Below are 23,165 nucleotides of genomic sequence, written 5' to 3'. Positions count from 1 at the left end.
TATTGTACACAATAACAGCAATAGTGTATGATCAATTGTAAATGACTGAGCAATACGATGATCTAAGAGAATTCTGAAGGACTTGTGATGGAAAATGCTTTCCACCTCCAGGGGAAGAACTGATGGAGTCTGAATTTTGAATGAAGTATAGTTTTTAAACTTTGGGTTTTTTGGTTTGTTTGGTTTTTTTTTTGGTGGAGGAGTGAAATTTGTCATTGTGAAGTTCTTTCACAATGTGACTAATACGAAAATGTTTGGCATGGCTGCAGTGTATAACCTTAATCAAATTGCTTGCCCTTTCCATGAGGGAGGAAAAGAGGGAGGGAAGGATAAAATTTGATATTACAAATTAAAAACAAAGAATGATAAAAATTGTTTTACACAGAATTATGAAAGAGATATGATGCTTTTTGACTGACTGGTGTATTGTATTCTGACATCCCAAGTACCTTAGAACCATAATTTACACACAGTGGGTGCTTACTGAATATCTGCTGCTTCTTTGAGTTGTTTGTTTTCAGTGACAGTCCACTTCAAAGAAATGCTAAAAATCACATGGTCTAATCCCCTCCTATTAGAGATGAGGAAACTGAGGTCCAGAAATATCTTTTAGTGAGACATATGTCAAATCTGTTTTGATGAGAAAGGAAATAGAAAATAGATGAAAACATATAACTCTGAATAGAAAAAGACATTGTAGGGAGGTTCTATGGTTGATCAGGGAAGAGCATGAGGGTATAGGGCTTTTGGAGGTATGTGTTTGGGTATATGTGCCTCTAGGGAAGTGAGGGAGGGCAAGTGTGCACATGTGTGTGTATGTGTGAGCGCATGCGCGTGTGCAATCATACAGAAAGGGAATCCAAAGGACACTCAAAACAAATTTTATTTCCTTCACAGTAATGACTAGATCTGTCCTAATTAGAATCTTTACTTTCTTCCCATATAGAAAGCTAAATAGCCCTTAGCATGTACAAAATGCATTATTTTTGGCTAACAGGAAAGATTTGTTCTCACAGTGGAGAGCTTAGCGATAAAGCCAGTTAGTCATGAGAGGCAAAATTAGATTTACAAACTTATCTCCCCAAATCCTCAGTTAGCCTCAGAGTTCTGAGCTCAGTCACCTGGATGCTGTTCAGTTTAAAGGGATGAGGCATAAGGTGTTTGCATACTTGTCTGTAAGATACAGCTCATTTCTCTAGCTCTCTCTGGCCCTGGTGGGAAAGTAGTAGGGGCACGGGGTGTACAGGCAGTGAGAAGAAGGTATCACAAAGGAAAGTCCTTACTTTCCCTCTTCAGCCTAATGTGGTTAAGGTGAGAAAGTAATTGGTAGAAGGAGTGGGTACAAAAAGGGAAGGTTAGAATGGAAGGTGAAAATCTATCAGACTACATACTTGATCACTTTGGGGTAGCTTCATTCATTTCCCCGAAAGGGCTAGCAAGATGACTTATGTTAAAAAATAAAAATCTCCTACTCAGCTCATCTAAAGGACACTGCATCCCTGCCTGGGAAGGAAGGTGCTCCTCCCTTTTCTTCTGCAGCATTGCATAATTAAGGGCTCAGGAGTCACTGCTTAAAATAAAATGTCTCCCAGGAAAACACCTCTGACCTGCCCTTTTAGTTTTCCATTTTTACAAGAGGTTGTCAATCACCTTGGGACATAAAAATAGAATTACGTATTTAAATAGGAATAACATCCAAAGGCACAGGGTCAGATAGCTTCCTGACATCACCTCCTAATCCTTGACCTGACAACTATGTCCTGGCACTAAAAACATCAAAATAAAACAAAAAGATTCAAAAAATTTAAGCGTGTCTTCTTCAAAAGGAGAGGAAGTTAAGCTAAGATCCTTCAAAGTGATATTATGCATAAAGTGCTAGACTCAAGTCAGGAAGATGATATGGTTTTTGATCCTTCCTCAGACATTTATTAGCCCAATCTCAGTTTCTTCATCTATCAAATGGGAATATAAATATTCACCTCACAAGTTCACCAAATGAAATATTGTGTGTAAAACATTCTAGGGATTTTAAAGGGTTGTAGTTATCAACTGTTCCTGCTATAGGTTTGAATAATGGTAGCCTGCTTTTCATTTGACACTGAACCTTTGAAAAAACCTTCAACATATGGAATTCTCTAATTAAATAATACATTCATGTGCAGCACCCCCTCTGTGCTATTTTCCTAACTCACTTGCATTGACAGGTTTGAGTCCCAATGGTGGCTGCTGCTCTGAAAGGCTATATTTTTATACTGATGCTCATGAGCCCCAACTAGTGTGCCCTCAATTGATTATTACGCAGAGGTAACTTACTTTTACAAAGGGCATTTACTAAGCAAATACAGCAAGGACAGTTGTTACATACCCCCCACCATGCAAAAAAAATATATATAGTGTTGTATTTTTTTTCTTAAACACAAGGTCCCTGGAAAGATTGACGCAGATACAGAGAGCACGATACAGTCAAAGGTTCAGCTCACAGTACCTGTTTACTAGAAGTCCTCATTTCCCCTTTTTGGAACTCTTATGAAGTTCCACTTATGTGAAATTATTCGCTGGGCTCTGAGAACCAGTGACTTTGTAGAGGTTTTATGGCCTTTTCTCAGAGTCTATCTTGTTTTCGATTCATTTTTCAGCTGACTATGCAGACACAACTGTCAGCCTCTGCTATTCCAAAGATAGTATAAAGGATGCCAATGGAATCACAGATCTTCCAGTCTTTTGAAGTTAACAAGATTGTGAACTGTCACTCTCCTCTCCTTGCTTCATACAATCACTTCTCAGGAATTGTTCTCAATAGTACTCTCCCACCACTTACTGGTCTACTGCAGAAACACAATGTTCTAAACTACCTTGTCATGTTATGCATAAACTGAGGAGTGTATACTATTGTTTCAGCCAAATGGAAAATATGTATTATGTGTTATTCTCTGCTACCATCCACACTCAAAGTTCCTCTACTGCTTTCCAAATTGAATAGATGCTTATTTATGGCTAGTTTATTTTTGATAATTCATTTGACATATCTGAGCCTTCTGTGATTACATTAGCTGGAATGAGAATGGGAAAGTCCAATCCTTACACATATATATGCTAGGACTCATTTACAACAGGATATAAATGTCCTATTGAAGTTACAATTCCACTTACCAAATATGTCTCCATCCTTTCAAAGGAGAGATATGCAGTGCATAGTGGAACCAGATCAGAGACCCAGTGAATACTGATACCATTTCAATGTGTGTCTTTTTTTGACTCCTGAGTTTACCACTTATGTAAAACAAAAATAAAGGTTGTGGGGCAACTAGATGGCTTAGTTAGTAGAGCACTGGACCTGGAGTCAGAAAGACCTGAGTCTATATCTGCCCTCATTGACTTGCTAGCTGTGTGACCCTGAGCCAGTCACTTAACCCTGTTTGCCTCAGTTTCCTCATCTACAAAATGAGCTGGAGAAGGAAATGGCACACCCCTATATTTTTGCCAATAGAACCCCAAATGGGCTAGCAAAGAGTCTAATATGACTTCAACAAGTGAACAGCAACACAAAGGGCAACAGGGTACTAAGAGTGTGGAGATGATTCTTCTACTTCAAAAGAAGATTTTTCAAGTAAGAAATGGAAAATATTGAACATAAGTCATTGAACAACGGAATTTTAGAACTGAAAGGAAACATAAATATCATATGGTTCACTCTACAGATAAAGATTCGGACAGGTAAAATCATTTATCTAAGGCCACATAGAAATTTTGTGGAAGGCCTAAAATGAATCTAGGAAGCAAAGTATAATGACAAGAATAGTAGATATGAAAAGAGAGTGCTCTGCTTCTGCTGGCTGCTTCCTGGGTTACTTGGTCCCTCTAAAGTTTTCTTTCAACTCTAAACCTTATGAATAGGTTACCTATGTCCAGAATTCACCTTTTTCAGTCTTGTTGTTCCTAGTACACCAGACTATGTCCAACTCAGGCAGGCTGGATGAGCTTAGGCTCATCTCTGGGTAAGTCTTAACAGCCTGTCTATGTTTATGGGAAAATTTTAGAATCCCCAGTTTATTGTGTCAGTTTTCAGGATTTGCTGCTTCTTTAAGAGCTTGCATTTTGACTGAGGTGGGTTTAGGACATGCTTTTGCTACAAACACATGTTTCTTGATCCACAAAGAGAGATAACTCTGGAAATAGGAAAAGTTTAACAGTCAACAAACATTTAGAAAGTGCCTACTCTGTGTTAGGCACTGGGGGTACAAAAAGAGACCAAAGGTAGTCAAGGATCTCGCAGTCTAATGAAAGTAACATGCAAACAACTATATGCAAACTACTTGGAGGATATATTGGAGACAGTCAACAGAGGTAAGGCACCAGAATGAAGAGGGATCCAGAAAGGCTCCTTATAGAAAGTAGAATTTTAACTGAGACTGGAAGGAAGCCAGAAGGTGGAGATGAAGAAGGAGAATATTCTAGGATACTTAAGCCCATATGTGTCCTTTTCTCTCTTGGTTGAAACAAGAGCTTTAAAAAACAATCTGATGGGCTGTCTCTACACTCACCCCGGAAGCAGCTGCAGGTGCATTATTAGCAGCATGTCCCACAGGAAGTTCTCCATTCCCAGGCATGAGTCTCTGGGCTTCCTGCTTCAAAAGAGAAGCACTGGGGGAAGGTGAAGATCTTCCCCAAAGATGACTCCTCCAAGCCCATCCTCCTAACCACCTTTCCAGACTACAAGATAGGCATGACCTATATTGTCCAAGAGGTGGACAGGCCCGGCTCATAGGTCAACAAGAAAGAAGTGATTGAGGCCATGATGATAGTGGAGATGCACCCCATGGTCATTGTGGGCATTGTGGGTTATGTGCAAACCCCACGAAGTCTGTGGAACTTTAAAACAATCTTAGCCAAGCACATCAGTGATGAATGTAAGAGGTGATTCTATAAGAATTGGCATAAGTCCAAGAAGAAGCCCTTCACCAAGCACTGCAAAAAGTGGCAAGATGACGACAGCAAAAAGCAGCTGGAGAAAGATTTGAACAGCATGACGACATACTGCCAGGTGATCTGTGTCATTGCACACATCCTGCTCCCTCTGAAGCAGAAGAAGTCTCATCTGATGAAGATCCAGGTGAATGGTGGTAGTGTGGTTGAGACACTGGACTGGACCCATGAGAAGCTAGAGCAGCAGGTGCATGTGTTCACCATGTTTGGGCAGGATAAAATGATTGATGTCATTGGGGTGACCAAGGGAAAGGATTACAAAGATGTCACTAACTGCTGGCACACCAAGAAACTGCCCTGAAAAACCCATTGAGGACTGTGTAAGGTGGCATGTGTTGGAGCTTGGCATCTGGCCTGGGTAGACTTCTCTGTGGCTTGAGCTGGTCAGAAGGGCTACCTCTCACTGAGGTCAACAAAAAGATCTACAAGATTGGGCAGGGCTACCAGATCAAGGATGGCAAACTGATCAAAAACAATGCACCAACGGATTATGATCTGTCTGACAAGAGCATCAACCCTCTGGGAGGCTTTGTCCACTACAGTGAAGTGACCAATGACTTATCATGCTGAAAGGTTGTGTCATTGGGAATAAGAAGCGTGTCCTCACCCTGTGTGTCTCTGCTGGTATAGACCAAACGTCATGCCCTGGAGAAGATTGACCTGAAGTTTATTGACACTACCTCCAAATTTGGCGATAGTAGGTTCCCGACTGTGGAGGAGAAGAAAGCTTTCATGGGACCACTCAAAAAAGACCGAGTCACAAAAGAAGAAGCTGCCTGATGTTTCCAGACCAACTGGGAGCTGGTGGATTCTCAATAAATCTTTCACAGTTAAAAAAATAACAACCTGATATCAACTAAACCCTTGCAAAAGAAGGCAGGATTTCAGAGATTTCACTGCAAAGTTAATGTGAATATTAGCAACTCTACAGAATACTCTTGGTGATGTTTCAGAAAATAATTTTTTTATAAAATATTTATGCATAAATAGCCCTTTATTGTCACAGTCCTACAAAAGAAAACAAGGTTCTCAAATCAAAATACGTGTTTGTTTCCTGCAGATACTGACAAAATATTAATAACGAGACTGTTGTTGACTATAAAAGCATCAAACTAATGTTTCAAAAAAAAAAAGACTATGATAAGGAGGCAGTGGTGCTATGGAGGAAATAGCATTGGCCCTGATGACCTGTGTTCCAATCCTACCTCTGCTAATTACTGTGTGTGACTTTGGATACCTCACTTCACATTCATGAACTTCAGTTTTCCCATCTGTGAAATGGTAGCATGGACTATATGTGATTCTAGTTTCACATCTATGATGCTATCAGGCTAGCATCATTCCAGACTTCAGAGAGATGTTACTACTCACAGAAGTCGTGAGTATCCATGCCACAACCTAGAATCTAATTTCTTATTCCAGTGAATAAAGTCACTGGCTTTCCCTTAAAATTCAATTTGATTTGACTATTATTCATTGAACAGCTACATGCCCAGAGCTACAATGATGGTAGAAGATGAAAAAAGAAGCACACAGCACAGTCACTGCCCTAAAGCAATTTATGGTTTGGGAAAGTACACATAATAAGCAGTTCAATGAAAGAATAGACTAGATAATGAAGCATTCTTTGAATAGCACAGAAAAGCACAAAAGGAATTAGATTTGTGTGATCATAAGATCATAAATTCAGAGCTGTAAAGAACCCTAGAGGTCATTTGAGCCTCTCCTTTTATAGATAAGGAAACTGAAGTCCAATAAGAGGGATTAACTTGTTGAAGGTCACTCAGGGTAAAAATAAGTGGCAGCACTAGAATTTAAACCCTCCAACTTCATATCCAGTGCACTATTCAAAAAAGAAATGACAATTTATCCATGGACCCATATACATGCAGACATACATACATACCTACATATATACATACACACCCTACGACTAGGTGATATCATGGATAGACTACCAGACCTACAGTTAGGAAGATCTGAGTTCAAATCCTAATTTAGACATTTACTAACTGCATGAACCTGGATGAGTCACTTAACCTCTCTCATTTCTTCATCTACAAAACAAGGATAATAATAGCACCTATCTTCCAGGGTTGTTGTAAAAACCAAAGGAGATGATATTTATAAAGTGTTTTGCAAACCTGAAAGTGATACATAAATATTAGCTATTATTATTTTCAAATGAGTCAATAAAACAAAATTTGTTAAACACTTCTTATATACCAGGCTTAGTGCTAAGCTATGAGTATAAAAAAGCCAAAAATGAAATATTCCCTACACTTAAGAAGTTCACATTCTATTACTGCTAAGCTATGGGTATAAAAAAGCCAAAAATGAAATATTCCCTACACTTAAGAAGTTCACATTCTATCTCTATCATTTGGCCCAACAATATCATTGCTAGGTCTATTTCCAAAGATGATTAGGGAATAAGGAAAAGAACCTCTATGTTCTAAAATGTTCATAGCAGCTTGTGTTTATAGCAGTTGTGGTGGCAACGAACTGGAAATTGCAAGGATATCCATCCATTGAGGAATGGTTGAACAAGTTGTGGCATATGAATGTAATGGAATACTACTGTGTTAAAAGAAATAACGAGCTCAGTGACCTTAGAAAAACATGAAAAGACTTGTATGAAAAAACAAAGAGCAAAATGATCAGAACCAAGAGAACATTATATACAGTAACAACAATATTGTTTTAAGAACAACTTTGAGTGATGTTATTTAGACTATTATAAATACCCAAATTAACTATAAAGGACTTATGAAGAAAGATGCTATCTGCATCCAGAGAAAGAACTGATAAATAGAAGTATGTATAGAGTAATTTTAAATATTTGTGTCTAATGGTAGCAATCTTTAGGGTGGGGTGGGGAAGGATAGAAAAAAGGAGGAAAAAATGAAATTTACATGATAATTTTGTTGTATGTTTGAAAGGAATAGCACGTTGTGCATAGTAATTTTTAATTTCATGTACAATTGTATTCTGCTATGGAAATACTTGTTTTATTCCATACATATGTATTAATGTAATAAAAAAATAAAAGGGAAAAAGCTCACATTCTCTCAGGGGATACTATGTGCATGCATATATGTGGATCCAATTAAAACAAAAAAAATGCAATTTGCTGTGAGGGAGGGGATATAAGCAACTGAGTGATTCAGAAAGGCATAATATAAGTAATGGCATTTTGGCTGTGGTTTGAAGGAAACTGGGGTATCTAAGAGAAAGAAATGAGGAAGGAATGGCTTAGAGCTATGGGGCACAGTCTGTGCAAATGTATGGAGATAAGAGATGAACTGTCATTCCTAAGGAACAACAAGACCAGTTAAAGGTGTTAAGGGGAATAACGTTTTACACCTGCAAAGATAGGTTGGAGTCAGGTCTTAAAGAGTCAGTCAGTCAGCTACCCAATAATTTATTAAGCTCCATACCAGGTAGTATGTTGAGCACTGGAGGTCAAACAGTGGAGTTTTATTTAAACCCATAGGTAATAGGGAGTTACTGGAGTTTATTAGGCTGGAGTATAACATGGTTAGATCTTTGCCTTAGGAACATAAATTTGGGCATTATGTGTAGGATGGATTCAAAAGCAGAGAGATTTGAGACAAGAAGATCAAATAGAGGTCATTTAAGTAGCACAAGTGAGAGGTGATAACAGGCTGAAGTAGGGAGGTCATTATATCAGTGGAGAGAAGACAGATTGAGTTATGTTGCGGAGGTAAAAGTGACAAGACTTGGCAAGCGATTGGACAAGTAAAGTGAGGTAAAGGTCCAAGTCAATGATAAGTCTGAGATTGCAACCCAGGGTCACTAAAAGGGATGATTCCTTGGACAGCGTAAAAGAGAAGTTTAGAGGAAAGATAGGTTTGGGGTAAAATATATCATGTTCTCTTTTTAACATGGTGACTTTTAGATGCCTATAGGCCATCAAGCTTGAAAAGTTCAATCAATCATTGATAATATGGGTCTGAAACTCAAGAGAAAGACTTAGGCATTTAGGAATTCATACATAGAGAAAATAATTGAACCTATAGGAGCTAACAAGGGCATCAAGAGAGACAAGAGGTCACAAGACAGAGTCTTAGAATATACCCACAGTTGGAAGGGAGGATATGAATGATGATTTAGCAACGGTGTTTGAAAAAGAATGATCAGAACGGTGGAAGGGGAATAAGAAGAAAGCTGTCATGAAAATGCAGAGAGAAAGCAACACCCAGAGAAGAACATGGGAAATAGTGTTGAATACTACAGAGAGGTCAGGAAGAATAAGCATTGAAAAAAGCCATCAGATCGGACATTTAACACATCTTTGATAACTTTGAGAGCAATTTTAGTTGAGTGATGATACAAGGGGTTGAGAAATGAAATGAGACACAGTGGAGGCAAGGTATAAAAATGACTTTCTCTAAGTGTTTGGCTATGAATAGGAGGAGAAAAATAAGTTGATTTCTTCAGAGAATGGCAGAATGGAGGGAGTTCTTTTGTTTTTTGATGGAGACCTAAGAATGTTAGTAGGCAGTAGGAAATGAGCCAATTGATAGGGAGAGTTTGAAGAAAACAAAAAGAGAGGAGATGATCATGGAGGCAATCTGATAAGGGAGATGATCAGGGATATCCTCAGAGGTATTTACATAGTGTTTTGACTTGAGGATAGTCACCGTTTTGTTAGAGACTAAAGTAAAAGAAAATAGGGGTACTTTAAAGGAGTTTGGGGATGCAGAGATGGGGAGAAGAGGGAGTTGGCAAAGTAAAGCAGGAGACAAGTTCCTCTGCCTAGAAGATATTTTTGCCTTTCTTTTGTATCTCCAGGGCTTAACTTAACACATAGCAAGCAATAATAAATGTCTGTTGACTAAGAGAATGGTAGTTTGAGAGGCTTGTGGAGGGAAAAGGTTTACAACAATCTCTGTGGGACATAATTAATTAGGGATGAGTAAAAAGATCATTCTACTATGGTGAAAACCCAATTGAGATTAGATAACATGAATCTGTAGCAGCTTTCTAAAGAGTAGTTGCCTAACTTCTTCCAACATCATTCAGCAGCAAGTGAGTCAAAGTGAAAGAGACTTATAGTGGAAATAATCCTAGACATTGGGATGAGTGGAGTTAGGACCAGGAGTGTGTGAAGAGGATATGCTAGTTTGTCATAACATCAAGACTGAAAAGGGAGGAATATGAAACTACATCAAGAAACAAGGACCTGAGAGAATACTGAGGTGTAGACATAATTGAAGTCATGGTATAGACAAAAATGTTTAGTAGAAGTGAGGCATAGAAAGAGACAGAATGATGGAGAGATTCAAAAAGAAATTTTATAAACCATGTGAAACAAAGAGCCTGTAATTTACAACACATTCAATATAGTGGAACAATTCAATTTCTTTAAAATCTCTTGTTTAATAAAGTGAAAACGTAGGCATCAAATATTATTGGGGGTTTTTTAAAATCAATTAATTTGGAAGAGATCTTAAGGGGTGTAGACCCTAGTAGTCCTGTATACCACCACAGCGCAAGAGTTTAGTTAACCATTCTTGCTAACCTTTGAAGGACATTCTATCCACCCCTCTGCCTTTACGCATGGAAACTATTCATGGTTGAGGTCATAGTTATAAAGGTTTTTTTGTTTGCTTCCTTTTCAATCTTTTAAATATTATAGAAATGTCAGCTATTTTTTTTACCATTGTCTGATTCTTCTCATCTTTTTAATGAAGTTGAAATAGAAATAGTTTTAGCAAGAGTCATTATCCTATTATTCTTTTATGCTTAATAAGCTGTGGACTCAGTCAATAAAATGACTGTTTTTTATGATTAAAATATTAGAATGTAAACCCATCACTGAAAGCACCTTAAACATTATTGTTGTTACTATTAAATGCTAGGCTCTTATGGAAAGCAATGAAATTTTCCTAGCACTTGAATGTCATTTGCTCAACCATACCAGGGAGAGGACACATGACTGGCAGAATGAACATCACAAGGACATGGGCATAATTAAGTTGGAATTAAGGGGTAGAAATTCCACATACTTAATGATTTGAGAGGGGAGGAGGATAAATAAATGCTGGAGTCATCAGTGAAGGCTTCATGGAAGAGGTGGAATTGAATTAAATTGTTCAACAACTTGGATGCGTAGACACAGGGAGGGAGGGATTTCCAGGCAAGGAGATCAAGATAACTGAATGAGAATGGTGTGTATTGGGGACAATCAGGAGATCAGTCTAACAGAGCGAAGAGTTCACTTATTATTTTTGGTGCATATATAGAGTATGGAGAAATAATGTTGGCTACACAAACTTTAAAACTGATATTCTCACCCCTCCTGGAGAAAGGACTCTTCCAAACAGGGGTGTACAATAGAACCAGGAAGCATTTGTTGTGTCCTCTTCAGACTTAGCTCAAATCCTACCTTCTGTATTTTTCCCAGTTACACACACACACACACACACACACACACACACACACACACACACACACACACACACATCTAGAGCCTTCCCTCTAAAATTGTCTTTCATTTACATTGCCTATATTTTGTAACCCTGGGTTCGATCCTAAGACATTAGCATAAAATTCTCCTCACTGGTGGAAAAATGATGAGTTGATACTATGTGCCTACTTTAACGACAGAACTGACAGCTTGGGTAAGGAGAGAGATTCTTCCTTCTTGAATTTAAAGGGAACAGGGGATTCCATATTCTTTTGGGGGAGAGAGAGCAAATATTTTGGAAAGCAGTAGGTAAGTAGGGGAAACCTAGTCCTCAAATGTCTCTGATTCCCAGATTGCCTCCCTGCAGACTTCAGGAAGTTTATTCTTGAGTGATATTAAAGCCTATCTCTCTTGATTGAGTTGAGCTGTCTTGTTCCCAGTGGGAAATCTTATTCATTCTATATATTTTCTGATATAATCTAATCTGTGTAACTTCTCTGATGACTGTTTTCTGTCTACTTGGATAAATGGATTTACTCACAATTCACTATTTATAAAAGTTTTTTATGGGAAGGGGACAAATCTTTAGATATATTCCTGGAGTACCCCCTTCCTCTTTAAGGGATAGTGACCAGGAAAAGGACTTGTAGGAATCAAATAGTTAGATAGATAGATAGATAATAGACAGATATAGATAGATACATTATGTATATGTATGTGCGTATGTGTATATATGTACACATACATAGTATATTTATATACATATATATTATATGTACCCATGCTATATATGATATATATACATATACATATATATCAAGATATCAAGATAAATGTAGATAAACCTACATGGGCAACTTGCACACTTCATACAGCAAATTAAGATGTTTCTTCCATTAGAATGTGAGCTCCTTGAAATCAGAGGTGGTGGGTTTTTTTCTTTGTAGCCCCAGCTACAAACTAACCCTGGCATGTAGTAAGCAAATAATTAACATTTATTAACTGACTAAATGCTATTTGTTGGGTCTGGGGGAGATTGGGAAGCAGAATTTTCTTCTCATCCTTTGTTCTAGAGCTAGAAGAGATCTTGGTGATCATCAGAGTCCAACCTCTATAAGAAGAGACATGGAGAACCAGAAAAATATATTAAGTTGCTCAAGGCAAGCAGTAGAGTGGTAGGATTCAAACCCATACCTCCTGACTCCAAATACAATGCTCCTTCTGCTATTCCATCCTGCTTGGTATTAAAAACGTTCTGTATTTGACTTTATGAAGAATCACAAGAACCAGATTCCCAGTTCCTAAAATCAACTATTTTTGGGGAGGGTTACATGTTTGTGATTAAGAGATGCATTAGGGAGGTCATGGTAAGAAGAACATTAAAAAGATGTCCTCTTTTAGATCTACTTAATTCAGTAAATGAACATTAATGTCCCTCCAGTTGTCAAAATGCTTTGGCAAGAAGTATTACCAGTCTATTAGTTTGCTGAATGAAAAATACATTAAAACCCCTGATTCAGAGACAGCCCACATTGACTTGGGCAGCATGAATTCTGCCAGGCACTAGCTCTTTTCATGCAGTAAGAGCTGCTAATACAAAGCCACGGATGACGGTGAACTGTGTGGCTGCCTGAGTTTTAGTTCTGTGAGAACTTGAACCAACTGACAGTCCATCTTTGGCATATTTTTAAAATTTCATAACTTTTGCAAAGAGATGGCTGAATGCACAAATGATTTTCACCCATCCTTCCACTTGATTCTGAATTGGATTTCTCCTTCCCACAAGGCATCATCAATTTTTCCTCTTCTTCTCTCTTGCACTTGTCCAAGGTTCCCTGCTGGAGATGATGATTCATAAAGCAGTGAATAAGAAAGGGGCAACTGATTTTTCTAGATCCACATACAGCTCTCATAACTAAAATAATCATATTGGCATCATCCTCCATGCCACTCATAGACTGTTTAGGAGGATTATAGTCACACTATCCATGAAGGGCATAGCTATTCCATTCTATTCCATTCTGTTCTTTTCTATTCAAATCTAAAATAGTTCAAAGAAAAATGATGGCTCTATTTCTCTGGCCCTTTACTTTCAGTGTCTCATAAACCCTAAAAGTCAGTAAATTCTTGCTCATATATGATCAAAATATATTTCTCATATAATGTAAGCATCATGCCCAGGTTGGTACAGAAGATTTGAGCTATTTCAGATGAGTCATCCTGGGAATCTAACAAGAAAGGAAGAAACAGACAAATACTCCAGTAATATTAGGCAAGAGATAATAGGACCATAGTTCTAGAGTTAGAGGGATCCTTATAGGTTTCAAACCACTTAATTTTCCAGGTAAGGAAACTGAGGACTAGAACATTTAAGTAGCTTTCCCAACCACAGATAGGTCGTGGAAATGTTAAATGATCCAGAATCAGTTAAATTTCTTCATCTTCAAGCTTTCCTTATCTACTGTCTCTTTTCCCATTGTCTACAAATATACTAAGGTCCTTCAAAATATCTTCACTTAAGTCTATCATCTCCTTAAATTATTACCCTGTATCTCACACTCCCTTCATTGTCCACTTCCTGAGTAGAATCATCCACTTCTTTACCATTCATTAACCCCTCACACTCTGGCCTTTGCCCTTCTACTTGAGGGAAACTTCTTTCTCCAGGATTGGCAATGATGACTTAACTGCTACCTTTAGTGGCCTTTTCTCAACCTTAATAGTTTTTGTCTTTTCTGAAACTTTTGATACAATTGTTCTTGGGGATTCTTTTTCCTTCCTTGGCTTCTGTCATATGGTTCAGTCTTAATCCTCGTGCATGTGTTAATGTTCCTCTTCACACTACTTTTCTAGATCATTATCCACCTCCTAGAACATTAGTGTGGCTGAATTACAGGGTTGTGTCATCATCTGTATTCTTTTATATATTCATACTCTCTAGATTATCTCATTGGCTCCCATGGGTTCCAATAAATCTCTAACGAGGTGGTTCTCAGATCTATAACGGCAACCAAATCTCTTTTCTGTCACACATCATCAACCGGTTTCTTGATATTTGCTTCTGGATATCTCAAACTTAGGCATCACAACCTTAGGATGACCAAAGTTTTGTGTGTCCGTCCTCCAAACTTTCTTGCTTCTTTTGAGGAAACTCTCTCTAATCCATTTTCCCAGACACCCAATTTGATAATTTTAGAATCATCTTTGATTCTTTCTTCTTCTATATCCAATCAGAATCATCCTTAAACTTTCTTTTTCTTCCAAATCCAAACAATTATTAGGTTTTATGGATTCCATATCCATAATATCTTTTGTATCTTTTACCTTCTTTCTTTTAACTTGAGCCCCTACCCCTTTCAGGCCCTCTACCCTTCTCTCATAGGCTATTGAACTAATCTCATAATTGGATGGCCAGCTTCAATCTACCTAATTTATCCTGTCAATTTTTGCTTATTGACTGCTCTTCCTAACATATCATGTTCTAGGTTTTGTTTATCAAAACTGTCCTTTAGTTTAATTTTAATCAGCTTTCACCTAAACAAACATTCTAAAGGGGGATTAGGAGGACTCTCATACTATGATTTTAACCAAGTCTTATCTCTCTAGGGATGGTCCTGATTATAACATTTTGTCTTTTAGGATCGTAAAAAGTAATAGACATGTCCACCAAGTTATAAATAAAACTTCATTTACATTTCTAAAGCATCATGTATATGGAATTAAACACCAAAACGAGCAGATAGGCCACAATAGAATATTTATTCTGCAATGCCTTGCAAATACTAACTGTTTTAAGCAAAATTTGACAAGTGTAGCAGCATCGCCCTTAGTAGTCCTTCAAAAAAGTTAATTCTCCCTGTGATCTCTGAGAGCCATGTAAAAGTTGCATTAGACTGAATGCAAAATAACCAACAAAACAAAAAACTCTTTCAGTTTAATGTAATAAATATTTCTTTGCGGCTTGCTATATTCAAGGCAGGGTACTAGAATAAGGGATAAAAAAAGATGAGCATCTTCCTCCTTCCCAAAGTCCTCCAAGTCAAAAGAAGATGATGAGAGGGAAGCGTTCCCTAGACCCCAAGAGTCTGGCTACTGTCACCTCCATTCTCTGGTCCCTCCCCATGAAAATCCTAAGGGACGGGAGCCAAGATGGCGGAGTAGAAAGACGCACATACACATAGCTCCGAACCCACAACCCATAGAACGGCTACAGGGGAGTAACTCATGGTGAATTCTGCAACCAGAGGCCACAGAATATTGGAGTGAGGGAGATTTCTGTTCCAGAGGGACCTGCAAACCTCTTGCGGGGGGTCCTTTGCTCTGTGGACTGGGCGCCAGGACTGGGAGCTGAGTGCAGCCCTGCCGCGGCCGTGGCACCAAGAGGAAAAGATCCGAGCGGGCTTCAGGGACGGGATCTCCAGCGGCCACGCGGGTCCCTCCACCCACAGAGGGACCTGCAAACCTCTTGCAAAAGGTCCGTTGCGCTGCAGACGTGGAGCCCAGCCCAGACCTGCCGCGGCCACGGCCGCAGCACCGAGAGAAACAGATCCGAGCAGGCTTCAGGGATGGGATCTCCAGCGGCCGCACAAGTCCCTCCACCTACAGGTGACGGGGGTCGCTGAGAGAGTCTCTTTGGCGGGTCGAGAGGGGAGTGGGGTACCCCCATAATTCAGGCCCCCCCCCGGGAGGTAGAAGCTGAGAGGCGGCGGCAGACCAGGGCTCCCCAAGTGGGCGGGAGCCTGGGTCCATTGTGGAAGGTCTGTGCATAAAACCCCTGAGGGAACTGAGCCTGAGAGGTGGCCCTGCCCCCACCTGACCACCTGAACATAATCTCATACTGAATAGCAGTCCTGCCCCCGCCAAAAGCCCTAAGGCTGGAAGCAGCATTTGAATCTCAGTCCCCAAATGCTGGCTGGGAGGATCAGGAGGCGAGGTGGGTGTGAGGAGAATATTCAGAGGTCAAGTCACTGGCTGGGAAAATGCCCAGAAAAGGGAAAAGAAATAAGACTATAGAAGGCTACTTTCTTGGAGAACAGGCATTTCCTCCCTTCCTTTCTGATGAGGAAGAACAATGCTTACCATCAGGAAAAGACACAGAAATCAAGGATTCTGTGTTCCAGCCCACCCAATGGCCTCAGGCCATGGAAGAGCTCAAAAAGAATTTTGAAAATCAAGTTAGAGAGGTGGAGGAAAAACTGGGAAGAGAAATGAGAGAGATGAAAGAAAAGCATGAAAAGCAGATCAGCTCCCTGCTAAAGGAGACCCAAAAAAATGTTGAAGAAATTAACACCTTGAAAACTAGCCTAACTCAATTGGCAAAAGAGGTTCAAAAAGCCAATGAGGAGAAGAATGCTTTCAAAAGCAGAATTAGCCAAATGGAAAAGGAGATTCAAAAGCTCATTGAACAAAATACTTCTTTCAAAATTAAAATGGCACAGATGGAGGCTAATGACTTTTTCCAAAACCAAGAAATCACAGAACAAAGACAGAAGAATGGAAAAATGGAAGATAATGTGAAATATCTCATTAGAAAAACAACTGAGCTGGAAAATAGATCCAGCAGAGACAACTTAAAAATTATGGGCCTACCTGAAAGCCATGATCAAAAAAAGCCTAGACATCATCTTTCATGAAATTATCAAGGAAAACTGCCCTGAGGTTCTAGAACCAGAGGGCAAAATAAATATTCAAGGAATCCACAGAACACCGCATGAAAGAGATCCAAAAAGAGAAACTCCTAGGAACGTTGTGGCCAAATTCCAGAGTTCCCAGGTCAAAGAGAAAATATTGCAAGCAGCTAGAAAGAAACAATTCAAGTATTGTGGAAATACAATCAGGATAACACAAGATCTAGCAGCCTCTACATTAAGGGATCGAAGAGCATGCAATAGGATATTCCAGAAGTCAAAGGAACTAGGACTAAAACCAAGAATCACCTACCCAGCAAAACTGAGTATAATACTTCAGGGGAAAAATTGGTCTTTCAATGAAATAGAGGATTTTCAAGTATTCTTGATGAAAAGACCAGAGCTGAAAAGAAAATTTGACTTTCAAACACAAGAATGAAGAGAACCATGAAAAGGTGAACAGCAAAGAGAAGTCATAAGGGACTTACTAAAGCTGAACTGTTTACATTCCTACATGGAAAGACAATATTTGTAACTCTTGAAACATTTCAGTATCTGGGTACTGGGTGGGAGTACACACACATACACATGCACACATGCACACATACATAGAGACAGAGTGCACAGAGTGAATTGAAGAGGATGGGATCATATCTTAAAAAAAAATGAAATCAAGCAGTGAGAGAGAAATATATTGGGAGGAGAAAGGGAGAAATTGAATGGAGCAAATTATCTCTCATAAAAGAGGCAAGCAAAAGACTCATTAGTGGAGGGATAATGAGGGGAGGTGAGAGAAAAACATGAAGTTTACTCTCATCACATTCCACTAAAGGAAAGAATAAAATGCACACTCATTTTGGTAGGAAAACCTATCTCACAATACAGGAAAGTGGGGGATAAGGGGACAAGCAGGGTGGGGGGGATGATAGAAGGGAGGGCATGGGGAGGAGAGGCAATTCAAGGTCGACACTCATGGGGAGGGATAGGATCAAAAGAGAATAGAAGTAATGGGGTACAGGATAGGATGGAAGGAAATATAGTTAGTCCTATACAACACAACTATTATGGAAGTCATTTGCAAAACTACACAGATTTGGCCTATATTGAATTGCTTGCCTTCCAAAGGGAAGGGGTGGGGAGGGAGGGAGGTAAAGAAGTTGGAACTCAAAGTGTTGGGATCAACTGTCGAGTAATGTTCTTGCCACTAGGAAATAAGAAATACAGGTAAAGGGGTATAGAAAGCTATCTGGCCCTACAGGACAAAAGAGAAGACGGAGACAAGGGCAGAGAGGGATGATAGAAGAGAGAGCAGATTGGTTATAGGGGTAATTAGAATGCTTGGTGTTTGGGGGGGGGAGGGGAAAAAAGGGGAGAAAATTTGTAACCCAAAATTTTGTGAAAATGAATGTTAAAAGTTAAATAAATAAACTTAATTAAATAAAAAAAAAGAAAGAAAATCCTAAGGGACATCACTGCCTACTTTGTTCTCCATGGAAAGCCCCAAGGGAAAGTGGGAACTGGAACCCTGACAGAGACCAGGAGAAGGAGATACAGCAGCACCAAAGAGAGAGAGTTTTAAAGTCAATAGATCCCCAAAGTGTTGGGTCAGCTGTGGTAAAAAGGAAAAATAATTTCTGGAATCTTTCTTATGATGATAAAAATCATCACAATTATTTATTTGTCAGAGATGAATATATTTTGTTTTGACTTAAGACACACTTCCCAAGGAGGAACAACACCCTCCATTAAATTTCCCCTGAAAATGGTTAAGTAAAACCTCCCAATAGTGAGATTGCACCTGATATTACACATCGTCTTGCATTTTTGTAGTTCACTAAATGTGGACAGAAAGGAGGGATGTGCACTTTAGGTTTGATGACACAGTATAGTACTACCCATTTTCTTTCATTTATTTAATATAGTGTTAATATTGTCTTTATTTGCTTTGGTGTGGTCATTTTGGCTTTTCTTTCTTCAGCCCAAATCACTTTGCCCAAATCTTTCTCTGGGTTTTACATATTCTGCATTCTTTACAGTATAGTAATATTCTGTAACCTTTATAAAGCATAGACAGTTCACCTATTCAGTAGTTGTGCAAATATCTTTTTCAGCTTTTTGTTATCATGAATAATATATTTTCATCCACAAAGGACTTTTCTTGCTATCAATAACCTTCATAAGGTAGAACAGTATTGGATCTCTAGGGAAAAGGTAAGGATAAAATTGTGCATTGTATAATGATAAATTATTCTCCAAAATATTTGAACCAGTTCATAACTTGGTAATAATGAGCTATGTCTGTCTTCCCACAGTTCTCCCATCTTTGCTTGATGAGGTGAAGTAGTACCTTGGATTTATTTTAATTTGCATTTATCTGCTTTTTAGCAATTTTGAGCAGTTTATCAGATGGATGACAGTCAATATTTCTGACTTTGAAAACTGTCTATCCCCTTTGACCGTTTGTCTATTGGAGGAATAGCTTTGAATTTTATTGATGCATATCATTTCCCTGTAGACTTTGGGTCTCAGACATTTAGAGACAGTTTATGCAAAATTTTTTCCCAGTCCATGTACTTCCTTTATCTGTATTGATAATTCATGCAAAAGTTTTTAATTTTTTTTATAATATCAAGATTATCTGTTTTGTTTTTTGTAATGTCTTCTATAAGATGACTACATACGAATTCTTCCTTTCTCTACAATTGTGAGAAAATAAGTTTTAACTCTCCTCAAACTTGTTAATGGTGTGATTTTTATTTTTAGTTTGCTGAACTATATGAAGTTAATTGTTGTATAGGATATGGAGATCCTAGTAAAATCTATTTTCCATCAGATTACCATCAAGATTGCTTTGAGGCTCTTAATGAATAAACTGTCCATTCCCCAGTAGTTTCCATTTTTTGAGTTTATTGAACATTAGATTTGGATGTACATTTATTTTGTCTTCATTGTCTAGCATATTTTTTGATTGACTTTAATTTTTTTTTAACCAGTAGCAGATTTTGACAATTGCTACTTTGTAATATAGATCTAGTAACATTGTCACAGTCATTCTAGCTTTTTCAATTATGCTTTTGATATCCCTGATTTTGTATTCCTCCAAATGAAGGTTAAGGGTGTGTGTGTGTGTGTGTGTGTGTGTGTGTGTGTGTATGTGTGTGTGTGTGTATGTGTAATTCTAAAAAAGTATCTCTCATAGTTTGATTATTATGGCACTAAATTTATAGTATAATTTGAGCATTATTATTATACTTTATTATTTTGGTGTCTCAGTAGTGAAGATTGAATCTTTCATCAATAACTTGGATCTTACTTTCCTGTATAAGAACAACTGTTGCATAGTTGTATGCGTATAAATAGATGAACTCCCATAAAACAGCACTTAGCATAGTGCCTGGACATAATAGACACTTAATAAGTTTTTATTGACCAACTGACTGAAAATAATAGTTTTATTCATTTTGTTTTATTTCAAGTGAAATTCCCTTTCTTTTCTCTCCCTCCTACTTTTTGTTAGCAAAGTGCAGAAATGCTGATTACTCCATTTTTTATCTTGCTATGTTACTGAATTATTGTGTTGATTCAGTACTTTTATAATTTCTCAGAACTCTCTAATTAAACCATCTAATTCTCTATAAATAGAGATAAGGTTGTAACTTTGCCTATGTTTATTCCCTTATTTCCTTTTTCTTCTCTTATTGCTTTGGATAGCATGCCAATTAATAATAGAGGCAGTGCTCATCCTTGCCTTACCACTATTTTTATATGTATTTATATGAGTGTACATGTATTTATCACATGTGTGTGCTTACATATAAAAGTATATATATACACACATGTTTATAATCTACAAATAATATAAAGGTTTTAGATGTCATGAGGTTTGCTTTTTTAATCACATTTAGGAAATACACTTCCATTCCTATATTTAAGTGCTTTTTTAAGACATAAGTGAGTACTATAATTTAATTAAATTCAAGAGTTCAATTTACTCAACATTTATAAAGTACCTATTATGTTCCAGACACTGCAAAGTGCTGGCGATACAAAGACAAAAATTGAAAATAGTCTCTTCCCTCATGGAGCTTACATTCCATGAGGAGGCAACAATATGTACCCAGATTATTATCTAAAATATTTATAGAAAGTACACACAAATAATTTGAAATAATGGAGGGAGGGTTTAAAAAGACTGTGTAAATGGTGGCACTTAAACTATACCTTAAACGAAGCTTGGGATTCTAAGAAATGACGAGGAAGGGGGGGAAGAAAATTTTACACAAGGATGTACCCATGCATCAGGCACAAAGTCAGAAAATGGAAGGTCACATACAGAAAAGTAAACAGACCATGTCAGCTAAAATGTGTAGCATATGAGAAGAAATAAAGTGAAATTAATCGAGAAAATCAGCTTAGTGCCATATTGTAAAGGGCTTCAAATGACAGAATTTGTATTTTATCCAGAAGTAATAGGAAACCAATGTTGTTTCCTGAACAATGAAGAGGCAAGGTCAAGTAGAAAATTATTGCTGCTTTAGACTGGGTAAATTCTGGCTCTATTTATAGGCATCAGAGAAAGAGCTAATGGATAAGGAGTCGCTCAAGATTAGGACTGAGTGAGGAAGGGATGAGAGAGTAGGAAATCGAAGCAGGAGAAGGGCAGTTTTGCCTAGGCAGTCCTCAAGTCTGAATCACTGAAAGGGTGATTTTACTTTCTCCTCCCTGAGGCTAGGTCCAGAACTAGTCCAATGTTGGTTCAGCTTAATGAATGGTGAAAGGGTAGGTGGTCATGGAGATAGGATGACGGTGATATAGGCACCCCCTTTCAGCAAAAACAGATCTGATCTCAGGCTAGATATTGATTTATTGGTCATTTTTATCACCTTGGAGTAGAGGGCAGTTTGTATTCTGGGTTAGGTATCTATATGACTTGATGATAAAAAGTCATGGCAAAGTAGTTCTAGACTCTATGGTGTTAATTTGGAGGTGGAGAGGAGGCAAGGGTGAATGTGGAGGAGGAGGCTAAGGTATCTAGCTACAGTCCACCAAAATATTACCCCAATCTCCTCGGTGGCAGCACAAAAAAGCAACAGTTCTTGCTGTCACCGCCAAGCAGACTTGGAAAGGAAGGCTCTTTTTTTCATAATCTCTTCATAAAATTATATGAATTTAAAATTTTTATTTGTTAATACTGTATTCACTGTATTTGCTGTTTTCCTAATGTCAGATCTAACTTTACCATAGTGATTTTTTTATATGTTATAGCCAGGAAGATCTGAGTTCAAGTGCTGAATTTGACGCATAGTGGTTATGTTACCCTGGGTGACTTACATATCCTCTAGGTCTATAGGAAACTACATAAGAGTGTAAGTTGCAAAGAAAATACCATCCATCAGATTACATGTCCTCATTTGGGAGATCTCTTTTTTAATTAAATCACAGATAAAGTCATACACACATGTGTCTGTATATATATTTATATATACATATATCTTACAGGTATATTTTATTAGTGTATTTGTCTTTATTTTCCTTTCCATTTTATTTTGTAACCAATGTAAGAATCAAATATTTTAAAAAATAAATTACAAGAAATTAATTTTTCCTCACACCATGACAATAAGATGCAAGAATGAGAGGAGATAGATCTGATAGTAGCTCCCTGGCAGCCTGGCGAAGGTGGGGCAGTCAGAGAAATAAGGGGTCTTGGTTCACTACCCACAAGAATAGCAAAAGTAGGAGAGGATTCTCTGGTGCTTCCCCAGAGCTTTAGATAAAATTGTTCTTATGCTAGGCAAATGGACTCACCCCTGCTGTGCCCAACAGAAGGAGAGGTGAGGAGGGGTTTGTCGTGGGCATCAGGAGCAGCCATGATCCTTTCCATCTTTTTCAGCTTATCAGGGATTTCATGTCCTTATATACCCAGAAGATATTCTCTTCTCCATTCTATTTCCCTATCTATCTATCTATCTATCTATCTATCTATCTATCTATCTATCTATCTATCTACCTATCATATTATATATGCATATATACAGTATACATTGGCATGGAATTAGTTAAAACAATGTATACATATACACACATATATAAGGCATGGTATACATTATTATATATAC

At 38.1% G+C, this 23,165-nt stretch overlaps 1 pseudogene; it reads left to right on the top strand.

Moving 5' to 3' along the window:
* The first annotated feature begins 4,574 nt into the window (after nucleotides 1-4,574).
* LOC140498633 (large ribosomal subunit protein uL3-like) lies at nucleotides 4,575-5,763 on the top strand (annotated as a pseudogene).
* The last annotated feature ends 17,402 nt before the right edge of the window (nucleotides 5,764-23,165 follow it).

Source organism: Notamacropus eugenii, chromosome 4 (assembly GCF_028372415.1).
Source record: "Notamacropus eugenii isolate mMacEug1 chromosome 4, mMacEug1.pri_v2, whole genome shotgun sequence".
In the NCBI taxonomy this organism is placed as follows: Eukaryota; Metazoa; Chordata; class Mammalia; order Diprotodontia; family Macropodidae; genus Notamacropus; species Notamacropus eugenii.
Note: the sequence above shows the minus strand (reverse complement) of the source record. Positions and strands in the feature narration are given on the sequence as shown.